The sequence below is a fragment of the Balaenoptera physalus genome, assembly GCF_965194825.1.
Source record: "Balaenoptera physalus genome assembly, chromosome: 2".
In the NCBI taxonomy this organism is placed as follows: domain Eukaryota; kingdom Metazoa; phylum Chordata; class Mammalia; order Artiodactyla; family Balaenopteridae; genus Balaenoptera; species Balaenoptera physalus.
In genome coordinates this window covers 26,211,097-26,223,843 of record NC_138883.1, presented here as the reverse complement: position 1 = coordinate 26,223,843, position 12,747 = coordinate 26,211,097, and positions in this window count along the sequence as shown.

Here is a 12,747-nt window from a genome sequence, read left to right as displayed (position 1 = left end):
CCCGCCCCCGGATCGCCCCCGGGCCGGCTCGCCCCACCCCCGGATCCGCCCCCGGGACGGCTCACATGATACCACTGCGCTTGAACAACAACTTTATTGGGAGCGCAGGACCAAGCGGGCGCCGCTGGGCAGGGCAGCCAGTTCCCAAGGCAACGGAGCGGGCCGGGCCTGGCTCTCAGCTGAGGCAGAAGCGCCGGGATTTGAAATTAAACCCCTCCTGGAGGCGCCATAGTATTATTTAAAGTCCACAGTTTTATTCCCACTTCTGCCGCCTCACTACGGTTCCACCTTGGGTCCACCACGTAACCCTTCCGCCCCTCAGTTCCCTCATCTGTAAAATGAGGTGCTGGACCTTGTCTAACGCCTCACCCAGCTCTGACTTCTATGATCTTGACCGGCTTAGCCCAGACTGGAGAGAGCAAACTCTTTCCCATTTTTCTCCTCTTCCTAACTCTCTTCCCCAGCTCAGATTTAGGTCAAACATTGAGTCCACACTCAATAAGTGGATTTTATCTCCTTCCTCATCCTGTTCCAAATGGGCCCTTTTCCCCCTAATCTGGAAAAAAGGGGTGTCCCATTGATAAGGGAGCCAAAAAGGGGAGGAGGTGAACCCTCCACAAGGGCAACGGGACCAAGTCTGGTTGGTGGTTGGTTTTCCTTGAGGTATCTCTTCTCTCCAGTGTCTATGACAGTGTCAGGCACATAGTAGGGACCAAATAAACCTTTGTTGACTGAACAAAATATATGTCACTAAAAGAAGGCCAGTTCTTCTATCAACTCTGTGCTACCCAGACCTCTTTAGTTCTCTCCTCTCATTTCCCAGTCTCAATCTTCTGCCGCTGTAAAGAAGGAGGGACCACTTAATATTCCCAGTTTCAGTACCCAGTGTATGAGCTGTGTGATTTCCAATTTGTGGCTGGAGCCTCCGTTGTTCGGGGAAGCCCTCTGCGGAGTCACCAGATCCGGGACCAGCTGGGTACATCATAACACTGAAAGGCTGAAAGGAGGAAGAAGGAGAGAGTCAGTATTGTGGCCTTCCCATTCTGTCCCCTTAGCTATAGAGGCAGTGTATGCCTTCAGGCAACAGCGCTCTTGCCCTGGCCAGAGGTGAGGCAGAGGCTCCAGGGGCAATCTGAAGGTTGGGAAGCCTCTTAGAAACTAGTACACAAACGTTAACTTTACCTAAGGAGGCTCCAAAGTCAAATCACTTCCTTGATATGGCTTAAATAAACCTTCCTTGTATGTCCTTCCATGTTGTCCCAATAAGTACCCAGAAGTCCAAGTTCCAAATCAAGGCACTTATCTAGAGACTAGGTTTTGTAAAATGATGGTTCCCTTAACACTTGCAAATGTTTTTATTTTTTTTAATTTAATTTTATTTATTTTTTTATAGAGCAGGTTCTTATTAGTCATCCATTTTATACACATCAGTGTATACATGTCAATCCCAATCTCCCAATTCATCACACCACCACCCCCACCCCCTGCCACTTTCCCCCCTTGGTGTCCATGTTTGTTCTCTACATCTGTGTCTCACTTTCTACCCTGCAAACCAGTTCACCTGTACCATTTTTCTAGGTTCCACATATATGTGTTAATATACGATATTTTTCTCTTTCTGACTTACTTCACTCTGTATGACAGTCTCTAGATCCATCCACGTCTCTACAAATGACCCAGTTTTGTTCCTTTTTATGGCTGAGTAATATTCCGTTGTATATATGTACCACAACTTCTTTATCCATTCGTCTGTCGATGGGCATTTAGGTTGCTTCCGTGACCTGGCTATTGTAAATAGTGCTGCAATGAATATTGGGGTGCATGTGTCTTTTTGAATTATGGTTTTCTCTGGGTATATGCCCAGTAGTGGGATTGCTGGGTCATATGGTAATTCTATTTTTAGTTTTTTAAGGAACCTCCATACTGTTCTCCATAGTGGCTGTATCAATTTACATTCCCACCAACAGTGCAAGAGGGTTCCCTTTTCTCCACACCCTCTCCAGCATTTGTTGTTTGTAGATTTTCTGATGATGCCCATTCTAACTGGTGTGAGGTGACACCTCATTGTAGTTTTGATTTGCATTTCTCTAATAATTAGTGATGTTGAGCAGCTTTTCATGTGCTTCTTGGCCGTCTGTATGTCTTCTTTGGAGAAATGTCTATTTAGGTCTTCTGCTCATTTTTGGATTGGGTTGTTTGTTTTTTTAATATTGAGCTGCATGAGCTGTTTATATATTTTGGAGATTAATCCTTTGTCCGTTGATTCGTTTGCAAATATTTTCTCCCATTCTGTGGGTTGTGTTTTCGTCTTGTTTATGGTTTCCTTTGCTGTGCAAAAGCTTTGAAGTTTCATTAGGTCCCATTTGTTTATTTTTGTTTTTATTTCCATTACTCTAGGAGGTGTATCAAAAAAGATCTTGCTGTGATTTATGTCAAAGAGTGTTCTTCCTATGTTTTCCTCTAACAGTTTTATAGTGTCCGGTCTTACATTTAGGTCTCTAATCCATTTTGAGTTTATTTTTGTGTATGGTGTTAAGGAGTGTTCTAATTTCATTCTTTTACATGTAGCTGTCCAGTTTTCCCAGCACCACCTATTGAAGAGACTGTCTTTTCTCTATTGTATATCCTTGCCTCCTTTGTCATAGGTTAGTTGACCATAGGTGCATGGGTTTATCTCTGGGCTTTCTATCCTGTTCCATTGATCTATGTTTCTGTTTTTGTGCCAGTACCATATTGTCTTGATTACTGTAGCTTTGTAGTATAGTCTGAAGTCAGGGAGTCTGATTCCTCCAACTCCGCTTGATTTGTGACCCAAGATGTGATCTATCCTGGAGAATGTTCCGTGCGCACTTGAGAAGAAAGTGTAATGTGCTGTTTTTGGATGGAGTGTCCTATAAATATCAATTAAATCTATCTGGTCTATTGTGTCATTTAAAGCTTGTGTTTCCTTATTAATTTTCTGTTTGGATGATATGTCCATTGGTGTAAGTGAGGTGTTAAAGTCCCCCACTATTATTGTGTTACTGTCAAGTTCCTCTTTTATAGCTGTTAGCAGTTGCCTTATGTATTGAGGTGCTCCTATGTTGGGTGCATATATATTTATAATTGTTATATCTTCTTCTTGGATTGATCCCTTGATCATTATGTAGTGTCCGTCTTTGTCTCTTGTAATAGTCTTTGTTTTAAAGTCTATTTTGTCTGATATGAGAATTGCTACTCCAGCTTTCTTTTGATTTCCATTTGCATGGAATATCTTTTTCCATCCCCTCACTTTCAGTCTGTATGTGTCCCTAGCTCTGAAGTGGGTCTCTTGTAGACAGCATATATATGGGTCTTGTTTTTGTATCCATTCAGCAAGGCTGTGTCTTTTGGTTGGAGCATTTAATCCATTTACATTTAAGGTAATTATCGATATGTATGTTCCTATTACCATTTTGTTAATTGTTCTGGGTTTGTTTTTGTAGGTCCTTTTCTTCTCTTGTGTTTCCCACTTACAGAAGTTCCTTTAGCATTTGTTGTAGAGCTGGTTCGGTGGTGCTGAATTCTCTTAGCTTTTGCTTGTCCGTAAAGCTTTTGATTTCTCCATCGAATCTGAATGAGATCCTTGCCGGGTAGAGTAATCTTGGTTGTACGTTCTTCCCTTTCATCACTTTAAGTATATCATGCCACTCCCTTCCGGCTTGTAGAGTTTCTGCTGAGAAATCAGCTGTTAACCTTATGGGAGTTTCCTTGTATGTTATTTGTCGTTTTTCCCTTGCTGCCTTCAATAATTTTTCTTTGTCTTTAATTTTTGCCAATTTGATTACTATGTGTCTCGGCGTGTTTCTCCTTGGGTTTATCCTGTACGGGACTCTCTGTGCTTCCTGGACTTGGGTGGCTATTTCCTTTCCCATGTTAGGGAAATTTTCGACTATAATCTCTTCAAATATTTTCTTGGGTCCTTTCTCTCTCTCTTCTCCTTCTGGGACCCCTATAATGAGAATGTTGTTGCATTTAATGTTATCCCAGAGGTCTCTTAGGCTGTCATCATTTCTTTTCATTCTTTTTTCTTTATTCTGTTCCACAGCAGTGAAATCCACCGTTCTGTTTTCCAGGTCATTTATTCTTTCTTCTGCCTCAGTTATTCTGCTATTGATTCCTTCTAGTGTATTTTTCATTTCAGTTATTGTATTGTTCATCTCTGTTTGTTTGTTCTTTAATTCTTCTAGGTCTTTGTTAAACATTTCTTGCATCTTCTCAATCTTTGCCTCCATTCTTTTTCTGAGGTCCTGGATCATCTTCACTATCATTATTCTGAATTCTTTTTCTGGAAGGTTGCCTATCTCCACTTCATTTAGTTGTTTTTCTGTTTTTTTGTTTGTTTGTTTGTTTGTTTGGCTGCATTGGGTCTTCGTTGGTGCGCGTGGGCTTTCTCTAGTTGCAGCGAGCAGGGGCTACTCTTCATTGCAGTGCACGGGCTTCTCATTGAGGGGGCTTCTCTTGTTGTGGAGCATGGGCTCTATGTGCGTGGGCTTCAGTAGTTGTAGCACACAGGCTCAGGAGTTGTGGCTCGTGTGCTCTAGAGTGCAGGCTCAGTAGTTGGGGCACACAGGCTTAGTTGCTCCGCGGCATGTGGGATCTTCCCGGACCAGGGCTCGAACCCGTGTCCCCTGCATTGGCAGGTGGATTCTTATCCACTGTGCCACCAGGGAAGCCTGTTTTTCTGGGGTTTTATCTTGTTCCTTCATCTGGTACATAGCCCTCTGCCTTTTCATCTTGTCTATCTTTCTGTGAATGTGGTTTTTGTTCCACAGGCTGCAGGATTGTAGTTCTTCTTGCTTCTGCTGTCTGCCCTCTGCTGCAAATGTTTTTTAAACACAACTTCCTAGGCCCTAGTCCCAGGGTTCTGATTTAACAGTTCAGGGATGGGGCCCTTAAACACTCACCAAATTATCCTGATGTACAGTCCTCTGCTAAAGGACCTACCCTCAGCTGGGCTGTTCAATGAACATGTGGGCAAAATATGTCAGGCCAACTGATGCCATGTTCTTTCAGAGCCTTTTCCTGAGGCCAATTAAGCGAGGCTGGCTTCTTTTTGTTTCCTGATCCATTATCAGCTATGCTGGAAAGGATCACAAGCTTTGGAGTTAGACCACCTGGGTTCAGATCCTGACTCTGCCACTTCCTAGCTGAGGAATTACCTAACCTCTTGGAGCTTCAGTTTCCTCACCTTGCCCAACACAGGGTAAGCTCTCAGTGTTTACTATGACATTTTTTAAATTTAGGCCCAAAACAACTCTGACTACTGCTAATGTAGGGTCATCTTCCACAATTCTGGGCAGAAATAAGGGCCTTCCAAACTGTAATGTGGCACCGCTAAGAAAGCCATAACAGCAGATCCAAGGAGACTTGTTCAGGAGAAGTGCAGCCTCATGAATCCCCAGTCAAAGGAAAATTACAAGTATAATCTGCACCATCTGCAGCCTCATCATGTCAGAAATATTCCAAGAAGAGGGACCACATGAGCCCCTCGATTCATCCCAACTGTGACCACAGCGCAGGCAATGATAAACATTTGCCTCCACCACTGAGGGTTTTCAAGGAGCCAGAACCTACCAAATGGGGCAGGTGGGAGGTTTTTCAATACTTTCAGGGATTTAAAATGTTCTTTTAGAGGGAAATTCCCTTTATATAGGATAAGCCCTCGACGGTTCATATTTTACTTATGCTAACAGACATGTATGGAAGTTCAACATGGTGGCTGCTTTTATTAATTTATTGGTTGAACTGTGCAATATACAGGATGGCATAACGCTTCCTTCAGGATTGCAGAGGCTACTGACCAAAGCCTAGAGCAGTGCTGCCCAAGACAATTATCATGTCAACCACATATGTGCTTTAACATTTTCTAATAGCCTCATATAAAAGGTTGGGAAAAAAGCAGGTGAAATTAATTTTAATAATGTTTTATTTAATCACACTTAAAAATTTAGCATTTTCATGTCATCAATATTTTAAAATGAGATATTTTGTGGGTTTTTTCCTTTTTTTTCTACTAAGTCTTTGAAATCCAGTGTGTGTTTCCTGTGGACAGCCCATCTCAATTCATACTAGCCACATGTCAAGGGCTCAGTAGCTATAAGATGGTAGTGGCTACTGTACTGAATCCATGCAGGTGTAAAGGCCTCAAACAGCCTGTCAGATGGGATAGGCTGAAAAGAATTGCCTATGCTCAACTTTTATGATAATCTGAGACCCATACACTCCTAGTAATTGGTTACTAGGAACTCCTAGTAACCATACACTCCTAGTAACATTCTTCTGGGAAGAATGTGACGGATTGGTCTGAGTTGATGCATTCATTCTTTCACTCTTTCCGATTCATGCTTTCATATATTCATTAGAGATTTATCAAGCACTCATCAGTATTTACCCCAGCTTCACCCTGGTCTTATCTTGACCTCAGGTCAACTCCTCCCCTTTCATTGAAGACTCTAGCCCTGGACTCCCAGTCTTCCCTACCTCAAGTCCTCGCATCATTATTGTGGATAAGCCATCCCAAATCCTAGAAGCTCATTGTCACCACCTCCTCATGACCTAATTCCCACTGTACTTCAGACACCCTTGATGTGTCATTACAGGGTACCGCTCCACCTCTAGAATCATAAACTCACACCCCCACTCTACTGGATCACCTCATGGCTTTCTGCCTCTCTCACTTTCACTCCTGCATCATCTGTTCTTTAACTCCATTGAACCCATGAGCCATTTTTCAAATCACTCTCTTCCTAATATTGACTCTCTTGCCCACTGTTCTTTGATGACACCTGCCTAGGTTAGTAAAAGCCATTCTCCTTCTTGGCTCTTACATCTGGGCTGCTGAGCACCAGTGAAACAATTACCAGCCGCATAGATTGGAGCTATTAGCGTGCTGGTCTGCAACCTCACTTTAGCCCTCAAATTTCCCCAGCCATCCTGTGTTCTTCATTAGCTCTGTCTCCTATTTCCACAATGACCATTCTTTTCAAACTTGCTGTTCTGTTGCCTCCCTTCCTGCTCTGAAGATCAACTTTAGAGAAAAAATAGAACCACCCAGTGAATACTCTCTGCTCCCCGTTGCCACACCAACACGCTGGCCAGCATCAGCAACCACCTTTTCCTCTTTCCCTCCCAACACAGTGGCTGACCGCTCCACCACGCTTGGGATCCCCCACTCTTGCCTCCTCAGAGACTGTGCTCCTTCTGCTTATCCCTCTCCTTTTCTTCCCTGACTCCTTCCCATCAACACTTAATCATGCTCAAATCACTCCTATATTATGAGAGTCAGGCGATGGCCCCCTCCAGCCATTCCTCCATCTCCCCACATCTCCTTCAAAGCCAAGCTTCTTGAAAGACTTGTCTTCTCCTCTGTCTCCTTCCTCACCCCTCATTCATCTTCATTCCACTGAGGTCTAGCTTCCACCCTCGTCACTCCACTGACTCCCCACCAAAGTTCCCAATGCCTTCCTTGTGGATAAATTCAATAGACACTCTCCAAGCTTTATTATTTCTTGAATATTCTGTAACTTTGCATAACTCCCCCTTCTTAGAAGATTCTCTTCCCTCAAGTTCTGTGACATTCTCGTTTTCCTTCCAACTCTGTGGACATTTTGTCCTAGTACCTTTAATTTCTGTTCCATCCTTTCAATGATGGTATTTCTAGGATTTCATCCTTGGCCTCTCTCCTCTTCTTTAAAGTGCCTCTTTGTGAAACTTTCACCACTCCAATGGCTTCAAATAGCATCCATATACAGAAAACTCACACATCTACATTTTTAGCCCTTTTCTTGGGCCATAGACTCATAAATCCTTCTGCCTATAGATTTCTCCAGCAGATGTCTCAGAAACACCTCAAAGACCCAACACACAAAGTTACACTCATTTCCTTCCCCACCATCCGCTAAAAATCCACTACCCCATCTTCTCAGTCCTCTTCTTTGTGAGTGGCACAATCATCTATCAAGTTATCCTGGCTTCCTGCTTTTTCCCCATCTTTTACTTTCATATCTGATCTATCCCCAAGCCCAGGTGGTTTGGCCTTCTTTATACTTATTTAGTCAGTCCACTTCCTCCCCGCAGCCACTCCTAACTGGTGTTGATCCTCCTCCTACCCTCCATCCACTTTCCACACTGTGGCCGGAACAATCCTTCTACCATGCAAATCACGTCGGGTCATACTGCTGGTTAAAAACCTCTTTGCAAACCCTCACTATCTTCAAAATTCAGTCAAACTCCATAACATAGCATTGAAGGCCCTTCATTATTGCCCTCTGCTCACCTCCTATCTCATCTCTTAGCTCTTCCTTCCTATCACAACTCTCCCTGGAGGCGAGAATCACACTGCTAAACTGCCTGAGACTCTAACATGCTGTTGGGACTTTTATATGCTTTTTTTCTCAGCCTCAAATACCTCTCCTTCCCCACCAGGTCTACCCCATCCCTCTGCCTTCACCCAATTACTGCCTAACAGACTTTCAAGTCTCAGCCTAGACATTCCTTCCTCAAGGAAGCTTTCCCAGATCTCCTACACCCACCCACCCACAGACACACCACTGCCCACAGCCCCGGTCTGGGCCAGAAGCCTCCTCCTATTTGCTTCTGAAACATCCTCACTTACTTTGGGCTCAACACTGTCACTGTCTGTTTACTCATCAGTATCTCAGTAAGTTGTATACTTCATGAGGTTCACCACTCTAACCCCATCACCCAGCCCAGTGCCAGGGCATTCAACACATTCATTCATTCATTCATTCATTAGTAATTAATTAATGAAAAATCCTTCTTTCTGAAGAGCTTTGGTTTCATAAGGAAACCTGTAAAATCCAGACTTGCAAAGGTGGACGGACACACAATGGGAACTTCTCTGTATTTTCCAAAGATTTTTTTGCTTTACAAAATAATTCTGAAAGTGCTTTTCTTTCAAAGTCCCCCGCATATTTGAAATCTGACTTGATTTACAGTTATCATTTAAAGAAAAACAGCCCTTGCATAAAATTGGATATTCTTACACCTAATAATGAGACATCTGTTTCCTTCTGTGGCTGTGCTCCCTCACCCTGCCTCCTCACATGGCTCCTGACAGCCTTCTTTCTTTGATTCTTTTCTCTCCATTCCTTCCCTTGGAGTACTAGGGCCTTCCGTAATTATCCCATGCTAATGGCCATCAAATACAACAGCAATCTTTCTCCCAAAGGACCAGATAGAAAATGTTTTTGGCTTTGCAGGCCATGGGTCTCTGGAGCAACTGCTTGACTTTGCCATTGTAGCATGAAAGCAGCCACAGAAATACCTAAGTGAGTGAACCTGGCTGTGTTTCAACAAAACTTTATTACAGAAACAAGCAATGGACCTGACTTGGTCCTTTTGAACCATGAACAACAGCTGCCCTGAGTGGGGAACAACCTTGTCATGTTCAAGGAATAGCAAGGGGGTCAATGTAGAGAAGCAGCAGCCAGACCGACTTCACTTATATCGCAGATCTACCACTTTCTCGCTGCTTGACCTTGGGCCAGTAACTTAACCTCTCTGTGCTCAATTTTCTCCTCTATAAAATGGGAATAAAAATAGCATCTTATAATAGTTGTTAGACAATTTAAATGTGTTAATACATGTAATGACCATCAAACAATGCCTGCACTTATAAGTGCTATATAAATGGTTATAGGATAGTAAAGGGTCCCTCTGCCACGATCCCCACTAAAAGATAGATTGTAACAAGAATATTGGCAATAAAGAAGAACATGGTCATTCTCTTAGTATTTGGCCATACCTTGCTCTGGGTGACATTCTCTTGGACTCATTTCCAGTCAAAATCACAGCTCCCTCCTCCCCTGAGACTGTCTCTTTTGCCCTGCTCTGTGGATAACCTGTAGTCAGTCCACCTCCCACCTCTAAATGCCTTAGGCCCACCTCCCAGCACCACGGGGGCCTATCATCTCACAAACTAGTGGTTTAAAGTACATTTTGATTAGATGGTCCATCGCATGCTGGTTATGTGGTTTTGGAAATACTAGCCCTGCAAAAAGATACATATTTTTGACAGTGGTGAAAAGATAATACATGGAGAAAGGACAGTCTTTTCAACAAATGGTGCTGGATCATGTGAACATCCACGTGCATATATAGGTATATTGTATACTTCACACCTTATCCAAAAATTAACTCCAAATGGATCGTAGAAAAAGTTCTGGAAATGGATAGTGGTGATGGTTGTGCAACATTGTGAATATAATTAATGCCATTGGATTGCACACTTAAAAGGGTTAAAATGGTAAATTTTATGTTAGCATTTTTTATTATGACAAAAAAGATAATGCATCATAGACCTAAATGTAAAAGCTAAAGCGGTAAAATTTCTAGCATAAAACAGGAGAAAATCTACATGACCTTGGGTTAGGCAGAGAGTTTAGATATGACACAAAAACATGATCCATAAAAGAAAAAAATGGATAATTTTGATAAAATTTGACTTCATCAAAATTAAAATTTGTACTCTGTGCAAGACACTGTTAAGAGTAAGAAGCTAAACCATAGACTGAGAGAAAATATTTGCAAATCACAATTCTAACAAAGGACTTATATCCAGAACACATTAAGAACTCTCAAAACTCAGCAGGAAAATAAACAATCCAATTTTAAAGTGGGCAGAAGATCTGAACAAACAACAAAGAAGATACAGGAATGGCCAATAAACATATGAAAGGATGCTCAACGTCATTAGTCATTAGGGAAATTCAAATTAAAACCACCAGGAAATACCACTACACACTTATTAGACTGGCAAAACCAAAACAAAACTGGCAATATCAAGGACTGGTGAGAATGTGGAGCACTGATACTCTCATATATTCCCAGTGGGAATTCAGAATGGTACAGCTGCTTTGAATAACAACTTGGCACATTCCCAGAAATGCCTTTTCCCCACACCTTACTTGTCCAGAGCCCAGGAATAATAGGGACTCCTAGATGTCTATTTTATTCTTTGGGTTACAGTACGATACCATTGTTTATTTTGCTGTTCAAGTTCCAACCCTGGCTATGGGAGCTCATTCAGGTTGGCTCCTGGGCCTTTTCAAAATGCCCCCTCTGTTTTATTTTTGTTTTTGATCCCTTCCTTCTTTTCTGGCACCACAGGAATTAACCACATTTCCAAGGAAAATGGAAACCTAGACCTGGGCACTGGCATGCTCATCACCACTGGGTTGTCACTGCTTCTGGTCCCTTTCAGTGGATAAAGTTAGGAAATATATGTATGTATAACAACCCATGCATAACCCATATCTATATTTATTTCTATACCCATCTATCTGTGTATGTATATTAAGCAAAACCCAAACCCATGAATCTACACAGAAACCTCTGACTCCAATCCAGCATCACTCTTTGTGAGCCCATGAATACTCCCCAGCATGACCCTTATCAATTTTCAGTACTGCCCTTAGACCCAGGCAAGCGGTGTCGCTGCCCAGTGGCTATTTGGAGTGCCTTCCTCCAAATTTTCTAATTTGCCCTTGGTACCTGAGACCACATGGTACTTTGTCCGGGCAGAGCACCCAAAACTTAGACCAGGATCTACATACTCTCCAGTCACCATTTTTCTCCTTTAAGTACACTTTCTTATCCTCAGCACCAGCATGGGGTTGACCAGATATCCCAAGGGTCTCCAGGACTTGTGCATACCGAGTCATCCTAGGAGTGGATCACTCCCTCTGGCTTGTTCAGTATTTCTTTCACAGAACCACATGAGATTGGACCACTAGAATGATGTTGTCATGCTGATTTAGGATGACTCAAATTGTTTATTTGAACAGGAGCTCTGCCAAAAGTATTTATTTGCCCAGGACCCTCACAACCTAGGAGTGGCCCTGTCAATTTCTATCTTGTTTTATACATGTGTTGAAAGGTCCAAGTCTTAATCATATCTGCATCCCCCCCCCCACGATGGTGCCTATCTTAGTGCCTTGTATGTAATAGATGCTCCATAAATATTTTTCAGAATGAATGCCTGGAGGAATGAGTAATATCTCAGATTTACATATTTCTTTTGATCCAAGGTTCTAACTATGTTTTTCCTACACAAATTCCCAGATCTTCATCATTCTTCTGAGTGGCAAAGAGGGATTTTCATGTCCCCAAGCCCTCCAGTCACTGACCTGCCCGTTGATGTGCTGATAGCTTATCAAGAAGGAACAAACACGCCTCCAGGTTCTCTTGACAGTAAACTGCAAGTGCACTTCAACTCCAAGACATGTGAAAACAGCCAAGGGTGGGAATGATGGTTGAGTGGTTTCAAGTTAGACAGCCCGGTAGTTTGAACAATGTTTTGGCTGCAACAAATTGTAGTGATAGAACATATGTTTGTCGTGCTTTGCTTTTGATCTTCTGCTCCAAGGTTGAGGATACTCTCCCAAGGGAGAAAGAAAAAAACAAGAAGAACTGTGAAGAAGAAAACTGACCTCACCCATCACTGAAATATTTCGTACCTGAAGCACCTTGAGAGAAGAACATGGTGGCGGCTTAAAGCAGTCACCTGATTAAGGGCCTTGGGTTTGGTCCTGACTCAGAGGGAAATACAACTCCACCTAGAGGCCCCCGCACAGCACCTGCACACTCACAGCCAAGCCTGGGCTTGGTCCCAGCGGATATAAGAGAAAAGATGACTACCAGAGCCACCAGGAGGGTGGGAGGCTTGCTGTTGCCAGGTCCACCCACGTGGATCACAATGACCGC